Source organism: Styela clava, chromosome 5 (assembly GCF_964204865.1).
Source record: "Styela clava chromosome 5, kaStyClav1.hap1.2, whole genome shotgun sequence".
Classification (NCBI taxonomy): domain Eukaryota; kingdom Metazoa; phylum Chordata; class Ascidiacea; order Stolidobranchia; family Styelidae; genus Styela; species Styela clava.
Genome location: NC_135254.1, coordinates 5,770,994 through 5,789,171, shown reverse-complemented (window position 1 = coordinate 5,789,171; position 18,178 = coordinate 5,770,994). Strand labels below are relative to the sequence as shown.

Sequence of the window (18,178 nt, the reverse complement as noted above, 5' to 3'; positions counted from 1 at the left end):
GATATATAAATAATCAAAAATATCAATTTAATCAGATACATTTACCCATATTAGTTTGAATTGTGTCCACATTCATGAAATGTCAATCCATGTAATCCAGTGACCATTGTGCATACATTTTTTTTCATTTTCAGTAGTTATACCATATATATTATAAATTTAACCGATATTATCATTTAATATGGAAAACAAAAATATTTAAAGAATTAGACAAATAATCATAAAAACGCCCATCATGCTATTAGGCGTTTTCCAGATTCTCGGTCTATGCAAACTTTTTTTTTTTTTTTTTCTTGGAAATAACATTTTATTATAGAGTCTGTGATTGCAGAAACGATAGTTGCAGGTGTTAGGAATTAATATTAAAACAAGTTTAACATGAAATAATACATTATACACCCACAATGTTATCTGATATATCATAATTTTCATTACAACACAACAAACATTCACATTTTTTTTTTTTTTTAACTGAATTATTTCAATGTATATAAATTTCAGATAATAAGTATGAAAACTATAACTACCATATTCAAAGCATTACTGATTTTCCTAAAAGAATATCAATCTTTTCATCTTCTAATATTTCCTCTTTTACAAATTCATTCATACTTCTTAAAGATCCTATCATCACACATTTAAACATAGTTCTAAGTATGGACTGATATGTTTCCAATTCCTGAAATATTAAACCATTTCTAAAATTCCAAATCGCTGCTTTACCACAAGCGATAATTAGATTCAGTGATTTAGTTTCAACATCTTGAGTAAAAATATTATGCTGTGTATAACTTGTTAAATTTAGCCATTTCCAAAAGGATTTTATATAAGAACAGTTGAAAAATAAATGAATACAATTTTCAATGACTCTATTACAAAAGACGCAATTGCCATTTGTATCTTCTGCCCAATGTCTAATTCGTTCTCCAGTTGGAATCCCATTTTGTAAAATCTTCCAACTTAGTACCTGGTATTTTCTGGGAATATAATTTGCCCAAACTTTATTCCAAGTAAAATCTGTTCGTAAATTAAATTTATAAATAATTTTACAACGTTTCTGTTTCCATTGGTCACTGTTAAACTTTTTTAATATTTTCCTATACAATATTTTTGTTGTGGGATTTTCTGAAAAATCATATTTAAATTCCTTTGACATGGGGATATGATTGCTTGTTTTATCTCTTAATATATTTTTCCATTCCTGGGGAATAGATTTCAAAATTTCTTGAACAGATAAAATAACTTTCTTCATTTTGTCTTTTACATCATTTATATCCATCATTCTTATCCTATCTTCTCCATATATTTTTTCTAAAATTTGTCTACATGTTAATTTAATAACATGTTCTATTTTTGTTATATTTGATTTAATCCAATTACTCAGATTATCTGGATGATTTTGCAACTTAATCAATGGATTAAACCAAATATATTCTTGATAAATTTCAGATCTTAATTGCAAAGGGTTTCTTTTTAAATTTAATGCTTTAAAATAATTGACAATATTTGTATAGAATTGAGGTATCGATTTCTTAAAATTGTTTCTCAAACTAAGATGGATAATTTCCAAATTAGTTGTTTGAAGTTTATTGTGATAGTTATTTATGTAATTTCTAGCTCTGTTACTCCATGGTGCTTTATTACCATCAATCAATTTCCACAACCATTTAAGTTGAATGCTTTTTATTTGTATTTCTATATCCATGCATCCTAAGCCCCCCTGCATTTTACTGGCACAGCATACACTTCTGCTTATATTTTCTTGTTTTTGTTCCCAAATAAAAGTCCAAATTAATTTTTTCAAAGTTAATATAACATTGTATGGAACTATTTCATATGATGCTAAATACCAAACTTTTGACAATAATAATTGTTTAGCAATAATAGTTCTTCCAATCATTGTCAGGTTTCTACCCCTCCATAAATTTATAACATTCTGAATTCTTCTAATGACTGGATTCCAATTTTTCTCAAATTTAGTTTTATCATTACCAAACCAACAACCTAATAGTAATAAATTGTCCCTTGAAACTTTTATGCCATCCACTTGAATAATTGGCAAGTTTATCAAACTGCCACATACCAAAATTTGTGATTTATTCCTATTTATATAGGTCCCTGATGCATTTTCAAATTGTACAATAACATTCATGGATACACATAAAGAATAGTAATCCCTTAAAGTCAACAGTGCATCATCTGCGAACCCCTTATATTTTTGTTCCTCATTTGCTATATTTATGAAACCTCTTATCTCTGTATTACTTCTGATATTACATGCAAATACTTCAGCAATGAATGTATAAAGTATTGGAGACAGTGGACAGCCTTGTCTTAAACCTCTTTCTACTATAAATTCCTTGCCAATATATCCATTGGTTATAATCCTTGACTTTGTATTTGTATAAATTAGTTTTATAAAAGATATCCATGTTGTCCCAATATTAAATTTTTTTAAAACTTTAAACAAAAATTCCCTATCTACACTATCATATGCCTTTTCCCAGTCTATTGAGAACAACAGCAGATCAGTTTTAGAATAATTTGCATGGAAGATATCATCTCGAAATGTCAATAAATTTTCATGTATATTTCTGCTATATATAAATCCAGTTTGATCTGGATGAATCAGTTTGGGGAGTTCGTATTTAATTCGGTTGCCTAATATTTTAGTAAAAATTTTATAATCTAAATTGAGTAACGAAATTGGTCTCCAATTAGCTAATTTTTTTTTTCACCTTTTTTATATAATAAAGTAATTATTGCCTCTGTCATAGTTTCGGTGAGTTGTCCAGAAGCTATACAGCTGCTATATACAGCGAGTAAAATAGTTTTAATTTTATTCCAGCATAATAGATAAAATTCCTTTGTAAGGCCATCCAGGCCAGGAGCTTTATTTAGTTTCAAACTTTTAAATGCATCATCTAATTCTTGTTCACTTATACCATATTCCAAATTAATCATTTTTTCATACTCCAATTTGGTTTCGATTTTACTAATCAAAGTATTTTGCAAGTCCTCATTCAACTGTTTTTTAGTGTACAACTTTTTGTAAAATAATCTCTGCTCTTCTTGTATATCATTAATATTCGTAAGGATTATACCAGCATCTGTCTCCAATTCTTTAAAGAGTTTAATTTGCCCCCTATGTTTCTCTAAATTAAAAAAATAAGAAGTAGATTTTTCTCCTTGTTCATTCCATCTTATTCTACTTCTTATAATATTCCCTTGCACTTTCTTTTTTGATAAATTATCCAACTCTACTTTTAATAATTCAACCCTATGTTTTTTCTCTATATCGAACTTATCTTTTTCATAATTAACCAGAGCATTCTGGTATTTATTGATGACAAGTTTTTCTTCTGCTTCCTCCCTAATTTTTAAACATTTGCCACAGTATATTGCCCAATGCTTAATTTTCCTTTTGATCCTATCCCACATTTCCCTAATTGTCAGATTATCACTACACTGTGAAAATTCATTCTTCCAATGGGTCATCATAACGTCAATACCATTTACAAAAGTTTCATCATTGCATAGTCTAGCATTAAATTTCCAGTAACCTCTACCTCTTTTAATGTTATCATCCACATGTATGTGAATTATAGGTATATCATGGTCTGATATACTTTGTGCTAGTATCACCGCATTCTCAATATTTGGTATCAAGGTTTTTGAAATATAAAATCTATCTAATCTCCTTTGTCTTATTGGAATATCCTTGCTGTTAGTAATTTGCCTCCAAGTATATTTCCTATCATGTGGGTGAGTGTGTCGCCAAATATCTAGTAAGTTATATTTGGCTATAACATTTTCTAATACCTTAACACTATTATCTACAACCAGTTTTGAACCAATTTCTTTATCTAATAAGTTACAAATACAATTAAAATCACCACCCAGTATTATTTTATAACTATTCCAAATATTGTTATTTTCAAGGAATTCTTCCAGTTTTTGATCTAATTCTTTAAATGTATCCCGTCTATGTTGCAATATATTTGGTGAATATAAATTAGTTAAAATAAATGTATAATTTTCAACTATGAAATGGCATAATATTATTCGTCCCTCTTTATTGTCAATAAATTGGCACTGTTTGATATTGATATCTAATTGTTTACTGATTAATATTGCTACACCATTCCTAGTATTGGAATAGGTTGTCCAATATCCAATACCCCCCCATTCCCTATTCCATTTTTTCACATCAGATTCATTCCCACAATGTGTTTCTTGTAAGAATACTATGTCCAATTTTTGTTTTTTGATAAATTTGAAAATGGCTATTCTTTTTGGTTCATTTCTAATACCTTTAACATTGTATGATGCAATGCTGATTTTGTTAAGTTTAGTTTTCATACCCATTCTCTAATTCAAGTATTAAGCACTAAATTACGACATTCCAAATAGAAAAATAAAATAACGAAAAAGACAATGAACAAAAGCATTTTCATATTACCTTAAGCAGTTCAAGTTGTGACAATCTGATAATCCTCGCCTGCTACGTATGCATTTTCGGGTATTTGAATTTTGGATCTTACTGCTTCTGGGCTAGATAACTTCCTCCTTCTTGTAATAGGTGTTTCCCATCCCAGTTCTTTCTCCAGGTTATTTAGAATTTCTTGAGCACCCTTGAGGTTGATATGGGTACCATCATCTTCATAATACTCTATGCTATTTTGTGCTAAGAAGCATAGGGGGGGTTCAACAAAATGATTATCCAATTGTTGTGCTTTATGTTCAAGAAGAACGTTAACATATTCCCTCCGAGCTTTTTTGCTGAATTTGCCTTTGTTCGGAACAATACCCATTATGTACACATGTTGAGCTTTTTCCTTCGCAATTTCTATCAGATTATCTACTTGTTTATCTACATCATTCCGTTGTTCTATGGGTTCATTTGTCCCAAAATATATCACAATGTTCTTCACCTCATTTTCTAATTTCTTTAACCATTCAAAACCGTTCTCAAATTTTCCTCCTGTAAGTGATGCACATTTCATGTTTGGGATTTTGCAGACCTGAGCCATTCTTCTAACTTGAGAGTCGCCCAATACAATTGTTGAAATATCTTCTAATCTTTTAGTTTTTTCATTTCCTAACTCAGTCTTTTGTTGTGTCAATTTATTGGTAACTTTGTAATTCATACCCTGTTGTTTTGACGTATTAACATTTCGTTTCTTTTCAGAAAATATCTCTTTTTCGGCTGAGCTGCTTTTTGCTTTCTGTGTATTAGTACTTTTATCTGTATTGTTATTCTTGAAAGTTTTTTTGATCTGAGTTTCATCATGATGAATTGTGTCCTTCACTTTACTTTGTGCACTTTCACTAGATTTGTTCTGTTCTACATCCATTGAAGTGGTTTCCTGGTTGTTATTGTTATGTGCCATTTTATCTAAGAATTCCATAACATCTCTTTCTTGTTCTGTGTATTTCTTGGAAGGTTCCATCCCACTTATATTTTCAACTGGTCTTAATTCTTGTATCATCTTTGGCATATTGCAGTGTTTAGTTAGGTGAGGAGCCCCTCTCCCGCCACAATTGGTACAGTCTAATTTTTTCGGACACATCGTAGCACTATGGTTTTTTGCCTTACAAATGTAACAATATTTTTCTTCAATTCTGGGGCGACCGTCATAGTGAGTATATATTTCTTTCCCAGTTAAATGAATAGGTAATCTAATTTTTCTCGGAATGTGATGTTCTAATTTCATTTTGCTCTTTCTAACACCAGTTGCAATTTGATCTTGATCATAAATAAAATTGACTGACTTGCATTGTCCATATGCTGATAGGACTTTTTTCATCTCCTCATTGGGGATTTCAAATGGTACCTTACTTAAAGATACTTCTGTTAGATCTGATTCTTCTGGTATTGCCATGAAATCTTGTTCTTGATATTTATAGGGAATTCCTGTAAGCAGTTGATCTATGAAGGTCTTTTCCTTCATTGTAACCACCCACTTTTTATTCATCTCATATATTTGAGCAATAGAAAATTTTTTTTTCAAGTATTCATCAATTAGCTGAATAACATCTTTCCTGCTTAGCCACTGGTTTTCTTTAAATTTTACTGTAATTGTTTTTGATTGGTCTAATTTTTTTGATTCATATTTTTCAGGTTCCTGTTCATCATTTCCATGAACATTTACCGGTACGGTTACCGGCATTTGTCCTGTGTCGGGTTGACTCGGAATGTCAGTCATTTTCTCTTTCTCTATATTCGGTTACCTTCTTCATTGACACTTTTTCGAAATCAAACAACGAATAATTGTGTTCAACGTAATCAAACAGCAACCAGCAACTCCAATAGTTTTCGGTATATGACTGGGGGGCAACGATACGACCTTTTGGGGTCATCAGAGTCAGTTGACACCCAATTATATTAAATAAGTATAAAAATAACAGGTTCGTGTCAATATATCAATGTCTCTCACGATTTAAACTATGTACAATATTTACATGAATTTACCATTTTCAATTATGGAAGCATTCTTTTAGAATCTAAAATTTAGATAATGGGATTTTGCACAAATTGAAATTATATTGCAAAATATAAAATGATCGAAACGAAAAAAAATGGAAAAGCAGGTCAGACAAGCTACCCATTATTCGGGTAACTTGTTTTATTGAATGAATATAAGGATAGGATTTACATATTTATCCCGGGGGAGAGGAAAGCCGATAAGACGGCTTATCTATATGGCGAACCATGGCCTCTCGTCCGGTTACCATTCCAAGTCGGGTATGGGATTAGTTTTTTACTGTATTGTTTTTTTTTTTCGGAAGCATGGACTTGGGTATAAGTTAAACACATCAAGTGGGATTTTGAATAAGCAAATATGGGTAGAGTTCTATTCTACTATACACACACTAGTGCCATGTAATCACAAGCATGGGTTGAGTCATCAAAACAAATTAGAATTTGGTTTAAACAACAAAAAAATGCATTTCAAAAATGCAACAAATTGTAAACTTTGTATAAACAAACAATCAATATTAAAATATCTAGAAAGTTAATGCAAAAACACAACAGTTGACTTAATGTAGGAATAAATAGGATGCAATATTTCATAACACCAAGTGAAATGATTTAGAACACTTTAAAAATAAACATCAATTATTAGTGTTTGTACATAGAAATAGAACAATTCATTAATCATGGCCATTTATCCAGATTTTTACACTAATTGGTAGTAAATGGATTAATATATCATAGATTGGCCAGGGATCTCAATAGAGAAGTATTGAGATTGGCAGGTCAAAGGTTAATGAAAAAGAGCTATTAACTTAGCATATTAGCTTCATAAGATAGAAAAATTGAACGGAACATTTTATTACACAATTAGGGACTCTTTTACATGAGAGCATTTAATAATAGCAATCAAAAAATAAATCAAATAAAGAGCTCATGTCAACAAGGAAATATCATGAATGCATAAAAGCTTGGCATATTAAATTTATGATATAGAAAAAAAGAATGTAACATTTTGTAACATGATTTGGGACACTTCAAATGTGATATTAATAGTACGGGTAGTTATCAGAGATAAAGAGCACATGTTAGCGAGGAAGTAACTTGAAGGTAAATATGAGGTTGGCATAACTCTATATAATGGAAAATGAGAAATGTGACATTTATAACTTGATTTCGGATACTTTGAATATGAACATTAAATAATAGTAATAGAGTATAAGAAAAAATCAAATAAAGAGCTCACGTCAACAAGGAAATATCATGAATGCAATACAAGATTGGCACATTAACTTTATGATATAGAAAATAAGGAATGTAACATGATTTAGGACACTATAAATGAAATATTAAGGTAGTTATCAAATATATAAATAAAGAGCACATGTTGCCGAACAAGTGACACATAGGTAATATAAGCTTGGCTTAACTTTTTAAATGGAGAATGAAGAATGTAACAATTTTTTTAAACACAATTTTAGACAATTTGAGTAATAACAATTAATAATAGTAATCTAATATAAAAAAAAATAGCTCATGTTGCCAAGGTATCAATATCCTGAATGAAATTTTGGTTTTAGAGTTTTAAAGTAGAACTCGCAAAATGTACAATTTGTAGATATAGTGAAGGATTGCAAACATAAAAAACAGTAGTCTTCAAAATCACAATGAGAGATCAACAACAATTCACTGCGAAGACACAAGTTAGGCATATTGGAATTGTAAGTGTATATGAACAACAGCAATTCACTGTGAATACACAAGTCAGGAATATTGGAATTGCAAGTGTATATGGATTGAAGGATACAGTGTATATTTACCCCTGACTAGGCTAGGACCAAATCGACAAACATCAAACTACAGCATGGAATTTAAGTTACATCAAAGATTGTTTTATATATAACGGCCTCAGAATCAACCAACTCTGTTCCAACACATGATCCAAATTTTATTAGATAATTTTATTTAAAATCGATAAAGCAAATACCATTAGGTGCAAACATAATTGGGTCATTTATATATAGAAATATAGAAAGTAAATTAACATGTAATAAGAAGGAATGAAACCATAATCACCCAATATTTAATAACAGTATATTAAGAATACTTTGAAAATGTAGATCAGCACTGAATTTCAATAGATTGCATAGCCAAGGAACTTTTGGGCTTGCATATTAAGAAGTGACATGAATATTAATTACACATTGCACATAAATAATTCAATGAAGCATGATACTAATTCACAGTATAATTTGATGTAAAACTTGGAAGTGTTGGATTCAGAGTCATCACTACTGAGTTGCAGAAGATTGTAAGATTGCATATGCACGGAGTAGAAGTATAACGATGGGGTGGGAATTGAAAAATTTTGCATAGGAAATCAGTGACATGTATATGGAAAACATTTTTCTAAATGTATAGAGAACACCACTGAATACTATTGTGAAGTATAATACCAAATCATATGTTAATTTAATCAAATGAACTCTTCAATTTGAAAAATCCACATGACAATAGACAGACAAAAGGATAGAAATGATCTCTTGACTGAACTCATCTGTACAAATAAGTAAATATTTATTTAGCTATGGAAACCTTATCAATTACAATCAATATTTTGATATGATGTGTTTCATAAGTTCATCTTTGAATTTTTTATACGAATATGTCTTGAGAATGGCGGGTATTTCATTCCAAATTTTAGGGCCAGCAATTTTTATCGAATTTTGGGTGAATTTGAAATTGGTTCGAGAAATGAAGAATGCTCCTTTAGATGCCGAACGAGTGTTATATGAATGGACATCACCACAATCAGTAAAGTATGAATTGAACGCCTCTGGCAACATGTTATGCCTAAATTGGAACATCAATTTAGCAACTTCATAAAGGTACACATCATATAATTTTAAAAGATTCATATGCTTATAGATAGGAGACATTCTTTGGTACAGTGGGGCATCAGCCATAACCCTAAGAGCTCGGTTTTGTAACACTAGTATAGGTTGAAGTCTACTTCTGTCTGCTGAGCCCCATGCCACAATTCCATACTGCAAGTGGGCATAAAAAAGAGAAAAATACACAGTTCGCATGATTTTTTTGGGAATAAATCTTTTCAGCCTAATCATTATTCCTACTGCCCTGGACAACTTCAGTTTGAGGCAATTAATGTGATTGTCCCACTTCAAATTATTATCGATGAACACCCCAAGATATTTTACAAAATCATGAATCTTCAAAATGGTGCCATTTAATGTAAAATTGAGGATGGATGAAGATTTCTTCATCTTATCAGTAGAATAATTAACTAACATTACTTGAGTTTTTTGTGGATTAACAGTTAATTTATTGGATTTCATCCAAGTTGAGATACTTTCTAGATTTTGTACAACTAGGCTGGATAAGTGTGTTACATTGGAAGATATGGAGGTTGTGCAAGTGTCATCAGCAAATAATTTTACGGCGGCTGGGGTGAAGTTTACAACATCATTGATATAGACTAGAAACAGGGTTGGGCCAAGAACTGAACCCTGGGGGACGCCCACAGATACAAATTGACGATGTGAATCATTGGCTGAAAAAGATACAAATTGAGTACGACCATTCAGATAACTTGAGAACAAATTATTCACTGTGCCACGAACGCCGTAATGTTTTAATTTACTAAGTAGTATTTTATGGTCAACCGTGTCGAACGCTTTTTTTAGGTCTAAAAATATACTGCAGCCCAATAATCCCTTATCTACGATTTCATAATACTTACTAATAATATCTAAGATTGCATGTTTTGTAGAATGCTGATTCCGAAATCCAAATTGATGACAATTTATAATAGAGTGTTTATCAAAAAAAATTTTCAGGCGCACAAGAATTAACTTTTCAAAAATATTTGAAAGGCATGACAGAATAGATATGGGACGATAATTAGACACATCTTCTTTCTTTCCAGCCTTATACACCGGAACAACCCTTGCCACTTTAAGATGATCCGGGAACACACCGAAGCACACAGAATAATTAAATAGTTCGCAGAGTACAGGGCTGATTATGCTACCAAGAAGTTTGAGAAGATAAGCGGGTATATGGTCATACCCTGTAGCTTTGTTTGTTTTTAGAGAATTTATGATATTTACTATTTCGGTCACTGAGCAGTCTTCCATAAACATAGATGATGTATTTGGAGTACCCATGTATCCAAGATGTTTGCTATCGTCTACATTATGGAATGCCTCAGATAAGTTTAGACCAATCTGCGAGAAGTAAATATTGAATAATGAGGACATTTCCCCACTACTATGCACAATATCCCCTGACTGAGGATTAAGTAGTCTTTGGGGAATATCTTTACTAGATTTTGAATTTATTAGCGAATTAACAGTATTCCAGGTCTTTTTGGGGTCGTTTATATATTTTTTAAAACACTCAGCAAAATACATTTCTTTGGATTTGTTTTTCAAGTGACATAATTTGTTAGCGTATTTCTTATAATGTTGCTTTTGTTCATTAGAACCATTAATAAAGTGAGTTTTGTGCAATTTATCTCTTATATTGGTTGAGCGTAGAATGCCAGAGGTAATCCAAGGTTTTTTTTCCAGTCGACGCTCTTTTCGAGTTAGTTTTCTAAGTGGTGCATGCTTGTCACAGACATCTAGCACCTTGGAGACAAAATCATCAAAATATGTATTTAAATTTTCAGTACAAATACTACTAGATATCTCATATGAATAGAAGAGTTCATGGGCATCCCTAACAAATTTGTCCGCATCAAAGTATCTCATTTCTCTTTTTAATCTATGAAGATGATGGGGTAATGCATGATTGAGTTGGAATTGACAGAACACAGGGTAGTGGTCAGTCATACAATTCTGCCACACAAATGGCAAAATAACCTTTTCCGATATATTTGAGTACACATGATCCAGTAACGTAGCACTAGAACTAGTAGTTCTTGTTGGGTGTGTTATCAGTGGAATTGTGGCATGGGACCTCAGCATGTCAAGATAACCTCTGGTAAATTTTGAAGAGCTCAATAAATTAATGTTAATGTCGCCTAATATTATATATTTTTTGTTGTCAAATGTCAAATTGTACAAAGTTTTGCTTAGGGCATTGGAAAATTCAGATTGATCAGAACCGGGGTGGCGGTACACTACGCCTATAATAATTGAAGTACAAGAAGACTTTTCAGTACAAATAGGTAATTCAATCCATAACTCTTCACATGCGGTGATGTCCAAAATATATTTGTTGACCAATGATGGATTTAGGTGAGATTTAAAATACACTCCAACACCGCCAGCGTTGGTTTTTGTTGGAGCATGGAGAAAATCATACCCATCAATATTAATGTTTACAATGGGATCTGTTTTAAGTTTGGTTTCTGAAAGCGCTATTATTGTAGGAGATGAATCTAAATTATATATGATGCTGGACAACTCATCAATATGTTTTTGTATTGATCGTATGTTAAAGTGAGCTAGGATAAGTTGATTTTTTGTCAAGCCAGAAGGGGTCAGGACATTTCGAACATCATCAATAGCTTTAATTGATGCACATAGTTTAACATTTTGAAAACTGAAATCTGATGTATCAAGAGGGGCATCTGGTTCCTGTTGTCTGTCCATTTTCTTTGGCAAATTTGTAAATGATTCTGTACAAACAGGGCAAAAAGCACTGGTACTATTTTTCAACAAAATTTTAAAACAATTGGAACAGAATTTATGATCAGCCATTTTGCTAACCAAAAAAAAAAAAAGTCAAAAACATTATTTACACGCACAAATAGATTATGATAGTTTTTCTATATCAGAGAGTTTAGTTATGGGGATTCTTGGGCTATCTTTGTTTTTTTTTATGTAAATATTTCCATTAGTGGTCCACAGTCTCTCATACATTTTTGATCTTTTGGCTACTCTGGCATTATATAGTAAGTTGTTTCGATAATGCGTGAGATTTTCATTAATATATAGAGACTTCATACCTGTTATGCCAAAATCTTTCACATCAAAAGTTTCATATTTCTTGGATAAAAACTGGTTTCTTTTATTTCTGTTGGTGAATCTGACAATAATTGGTCCAGTTATTGAGCTATTTTTCCTGGGGATTCGATGAGATATTGATAAGTCCAACCTTTCGACAGTGATGCCTAACAATTTTCCTATGTGCACAATAATTTTGTCTGTATCTTCACCTTCAGTGTAGGGAATACCATGGAATTCCAGGTTCTCCCTACGTACATACTGTGCGAGATCGTCAAATTCATGATGGTCAAGCCGATAAGACGGCTTATCCATATGGCGAACCACAACCTCTCGTCCGGTTACCATTCCAAGTCGGGTATGGGATTAGTTGTATTGTCCGTTTTCGGAAGCATGGACTTGGTGGTGGAGGAAGCCGTAACCGACCAGCGGGTACATGAACCACCCAACGACGGCGAGGAGTCCAGCAATCCTCTCGCACATACCCATCCCTGCATGGGATTCAAACCTGCGAACCCACGCAGAGTAATCAGAGGTGCGGTGGCGAGCGTATTCCTAACGCTTAGCCCGTTGAGCCACACCGCTGCGCCAAACACAGTTTGGTTTTAATCATTTAATTATATGCTGTTTGGTATAGTCGCGAGATTTCACAAAATTTAATTTTTACACCGTGATAACTTTTTTCTTGCGATATATGCGCTATTGTCATTTGCATATCATGCTCTGATGAAGTACCGTATGTATATAAATTTAAAACGTCGGCAACTGTTTCACTTTATTTCTCCTCCATATGAATACCCTTGGTGACAAACATACGCTATCATACTGCTGAATACAAATCAACTGTTCAAAGTTATTTTTGAAATGTTTGCGCGACGGATCAATTAGCACTTTTGGATTAACGTTGTGATATGGCCGACTAACCATTGTCACGGAAAGAAACAAGAAAGTTAAGCAATATAAGTATAAGTTTATTTCGACTCCATAATCAGCATAACAATACATTTGACAGATAAAAACAAATAAATAAAATCTGATTATGAAATCAGGGGAGCAAACAAAACCTTAGATAAGGTTTATAACGTACAAAATATAAGATGAAAGGTTTTGCCAAGAGGAAGTGGTACGTGTTTACTCACCTAAAATTATCAAGTTATTTCACACACGCTCACATGCACCCACCAGCCACACACACACACAACCACTGAGAAGTTATTTAAGTAAGAATGAAACGCGATAAATTTAGGGTATACTATACAGTAAACAAAAAAATAAATAAATAAATACTAGAAAAAAAAATTATCTGCCACACCATATTGATATTTTTGTAATGGTTGCCATTGCCAAATTGATCGATCTTCTAATCGTTAATTAAGATATAAAAGGAAGATTCTATTGAAAACATATTGCCAAGCTGATTATAGTTGGAGTCAAATGCCAAGTTGCCCAACCAAAGTTGCCAGAATTGGGTGCATGAAGAGGTGGGCGAGACCATTTCATTCCCCAAATTAGAGCCTATTATTGCCAAATTATAGTCCAGATTGTAATAAGTAATTAAGTTACCGGTAACAGTAAAATTACTATAATTAAGTAAAGTAGGATGTGGAAATAAATTGGTTACAAAGGGTCTAAGTGAGGTTTTTCATTCTTGGGTATTGATTTCAGACAAGGATATGGGAATGAGGTTGTTATTTCACAGGATATCGGGAGTCTTTTTTTGTTTTTTTCCTTATGTGTTTTACTTGATTTAATCACTTTGAAGTAACCTGAAAAACAAAAAATAAAACTGCGAGTAGATGTTTCAATGATTGGGTGAAGGGGAACGCTCTGAACTATTTATTACAGGCAAAAAATAATTGTTTAATTAAATGGGATGTATTGTCATTATATAGCGATGGATAGATGATCTATGATGACATTCTGCTTGGGACAGAGAAAAATTTATCACACCATGCAAAAAACACACAAAATTTTACTATCTATACCTTGGCCAACAAGTCAACTCAAACACCATGCCTTAACATAAAACGCATGCATACATAAATGATATAAAAACCACATCCAATTACAATGACCCACAGCAAATTAAAATCTGAAGGGGAGAATCCAACATAGCTCTACTGCTCGCCTAGTTGCAATAATTAGTAACCTTGCAGGAACAATATTGTACTATCTACAACCCTTATACCACCACTCAAACATAAGACCAAGCGTGTATGATAGGGACATCACAGCTAGAAAAAGATAAAAACACGAGCGTGAAGTGATAGAATGTGTGCAGTTATTTAAAGAAAATATCATCCGAGTACGTTAGCTACCTATATATTTAAAAAAATATATATATACTCATGCATGTCACAATACCATTTCTTTGGTGCTGGACTAGTTCTGGCCAAGTCGTGGCAAGATATTATTATAGTCGTGGCACAATATTATTATAGCTGTTCAACATTTTCATTAAAACAATAATGTGCAAGTGTGGAGTGTCCCAAGTTTTTGTCATCGAATACCACCAGTAGTAATTTTTAATATTTAATATTTGGAAACTAAATGAGACTTGACTTGTTTTTGAAAAGATTTTTTGGACTTTAACGTCTTCAAATTTAAGGGAAGAGAATTCCAAAGTTTGGGTCCAGTAAAAGACAAGGAATGCTGACTCACGGATTTACTCATGAAAGGTACGAATAAATCAGAACTACTTCTTCGGTTGGAGGTATTTTTGACAAGTATGTCATTAAAGCAATTGGGCAGCGCATTATTATGGAAGTCGTGAGCTAGAGATAATATTTCAAATTTCATCATATCTTCAACCTTAAGTATATTTAGTGATTTGAAGTAAGAGTCTACACTTTCACGTTTTCTTTTACCAAAAACTATTCTTAAAAAATTATTACAAATACTCTGCAGTTTTGAGACAAGTGTTTTATTACCATGAAGCCAGACTGAACAACAATATCGAATATGGCTAAGTAGTAATGATTGAAACATTGCTAGTAGAGCTGATTGGTCAACACACTGGGATACTTTGGCAGAAACTGCTAGGTTTCTTTTTGTTTTACCAATAACATGCATTATTTGTGATTTCCATGACAGATTTTCATCAAAGATAACTCCTAGAAATTTTATTTCTTTCACTCTTTCAATTTCATTGCCATTGAGCAGTAGTTTTTTTGAACAACTCACACTTTTATGCTTGCTTGGATGAAATAATACAAATTTAGTTTTGTTAGCATTCAGAGATAATTTATTAACTAACATCCAGCTATGAATGTTGGTTAGTTCTTGGTTTGCAACTGTGAATAGATCTTCAAGGTTTTCCCCATGAAGAATCAAGTTAGTGTCATCAGCAAACATGATCGACTCAGAGGATTTCAGACACCTGGACATGTCATTAATGTAAGCTAGAAAAAATAATGGGCCAAGTAAAGATCCTTGTGGAACTCCGTGCTTCATGACACAAATATTTGTAGAGAATGAGTTGTCATATTGCACAATTTGCTTCCTGTCTTGAAGGTAGCTCTTGATCCAATTGAATGGAACGCCTCTAATTCCATAGTGATAGAGCTTACTTAAGAGGATGGAATGGTCAATGGTGTCAAAAGCTTTTGAGATATCAAGAAATATTCCAATTGCATGTTGTTTGCATTCAAACGCATTGGTCAGTTTGTGTACCAAAACATTAGCAGCCATAGCAGTGGAGTGATGCTTGCGGAAACCAAATTGATGCGAGTGGAAAACATTGTTAATTTCAAAGTAGTTTGACATTCTACTATACATTATTTTTTCAAGAATCTTAGAAAACGATGGTAAAAGACTAATAGGTCTATAGTTTCCAAGATCTGAAACACTACCTTTTTTAAACAGAGGAAGAACTTTGGATGTCTTGAAGCTTTCAATGAATAATCCACTAGATAGTGAAAGATTAAATATATATGTCAGGATATCAATAATATGTTCTGGAACATATTTCAATATTTTAAATGGAATACCATCGATTCCAAAACTTGACTTGGGCTTCATATCGCGTATAATATTTTTTATTTCTGATGATGTAGCTGGCCTTAAGAACATGGATGAGGATTCTTGCTTCCCAAGATATGAAATGTAATTTTTGTCACAGCCAGCTGGTTGTGGCATACAGTCAAGCAGGCTTTGTGCCACTTGGGAAAAGTGTTCATTAAATTTATTTGCAGTTTGTGTATTACTGCAATCAAGTCCAATCAAAGAACAAGAATTTGTTTTATTTTTACCAATAAGCTCATTAATTGTTTTCCACACTGCCTTGATGTTGCCTTTGTGAGAAGCAAATTTAGATTTGTAATAATTCGATTTCTTTTTGTGGAGCAATCGAGTATAAAGGTTCCTGCATTCATTGAACTGTAATTTGTGCTTGTCATTTATGTTTTTATTGTTTATTAATTTCTTATAAAGTTTTTGTTTGACTTTGTTGAGTTTGCGTAACTCAGTATCATACCAAGGTTTGTTTGATCTGTTTGTCTGTTTTTTGTAAGGAAAAGATTGAGAGTAAGCAGTGGAGAATTTTTCAAAAAAATTTTCAAAGCAAGTGTTGGGATCCTGGATGCTGCTGAAGTCATCAATATCAATAGAATTCAGTTCATTCTTAAACGTATTCAAGTTGGACGAAGTAAACTGGCGATAAAGCGTTTCAATTCTGGTCTGAATTTGCTTTTCTAGAAGAGAGCATTGTACAATCGGCAGATGATCAGAAACACATTCTGCTAAAACAGCACTGTTAATTTTTTTATCATATACGTTTGTCCAGATATGGTCTATACAGGTAGCAGAACTTGAAGTTATCCTGGTGGGGCAGTTTATCAAAGAATAATAGGCCAGGTTGTGCATAATATCAACAAATAGGCTGGTATTCATATTGGACTCATCAATAAGATTATAGTTGAAGTCACCCATTATATAATTATAATTCAACCTGTTCATCTTTGAGAGAACTTGGGACAAGAGATTCCGAAAGTTAGCATTGTTCAATTCATCAGTTAGTGGTGATCTATAAATAGTACCGCAGGTTATTGTTTTATTTTCCAATGATATGTCAATGAATATAGATTCAAAAACCTTTTCGCACATTATAGTAATATCTTTGCGGACAATGTATTTCAAATCATTTCGAATGTAGAGACCAACACCACCACCTCGGTGATGAGATCTACTATTAGAGATAAAAACATAGCCATCCAGTGCATTGAAATGGCCATTTGTACCAGATACAATCCATGTTTCATTTACAGCAATTACATGAGGCTTACAATTCAGTGAATTAACTAGTGCTTCAAATTTTGTGAAGTTTTTGAAAGAGGCTAAAGATCTGATATTGATGGAGAGGGTCATGAAACCACTTAGTTTAAGGCTGTCGTTGAATTTAAGGGCATTGACATCACTGGAGCAGATATATTGATTTGAGCAATTGTACAAGAAAACACTATCAATGTTGTTGAATTCATCAGTATCAGTATTTGCTGAATCAAGAAACATTTTGTTGAGGTATTCAGGATCAAGAATTTTGGCAAGTGCCTGGGCTTCAGCTTTTTCTGTATGAAGGGGAACAAATAACTCAGATATTTCAGAATCAGAGAGACAAGAGAATGGCATACAGTCTATTTCACAAAGGAAACAGCACCAAGGTATTTCATCAGCTTCAGATTCAAGATTTTCATATTTTTGTCCAGAAATATTGGTACATTTTAAATGT

The 18,178-nt window shown here is 32.5% G+C and overlaps 1 protein-coding gene across 1 annotated transcript in view; it reads left to right on the top strand.

The window, feature by feature from the left end:
• The window catches only part of LOC120330489 (uncharacterized), a 280,708-nt gene that overhangs the window by 234,071 nt on the left and 28,459 nt on the right, over positions 1-18,178 (top strand). The window lies entirely within an intron of this gene.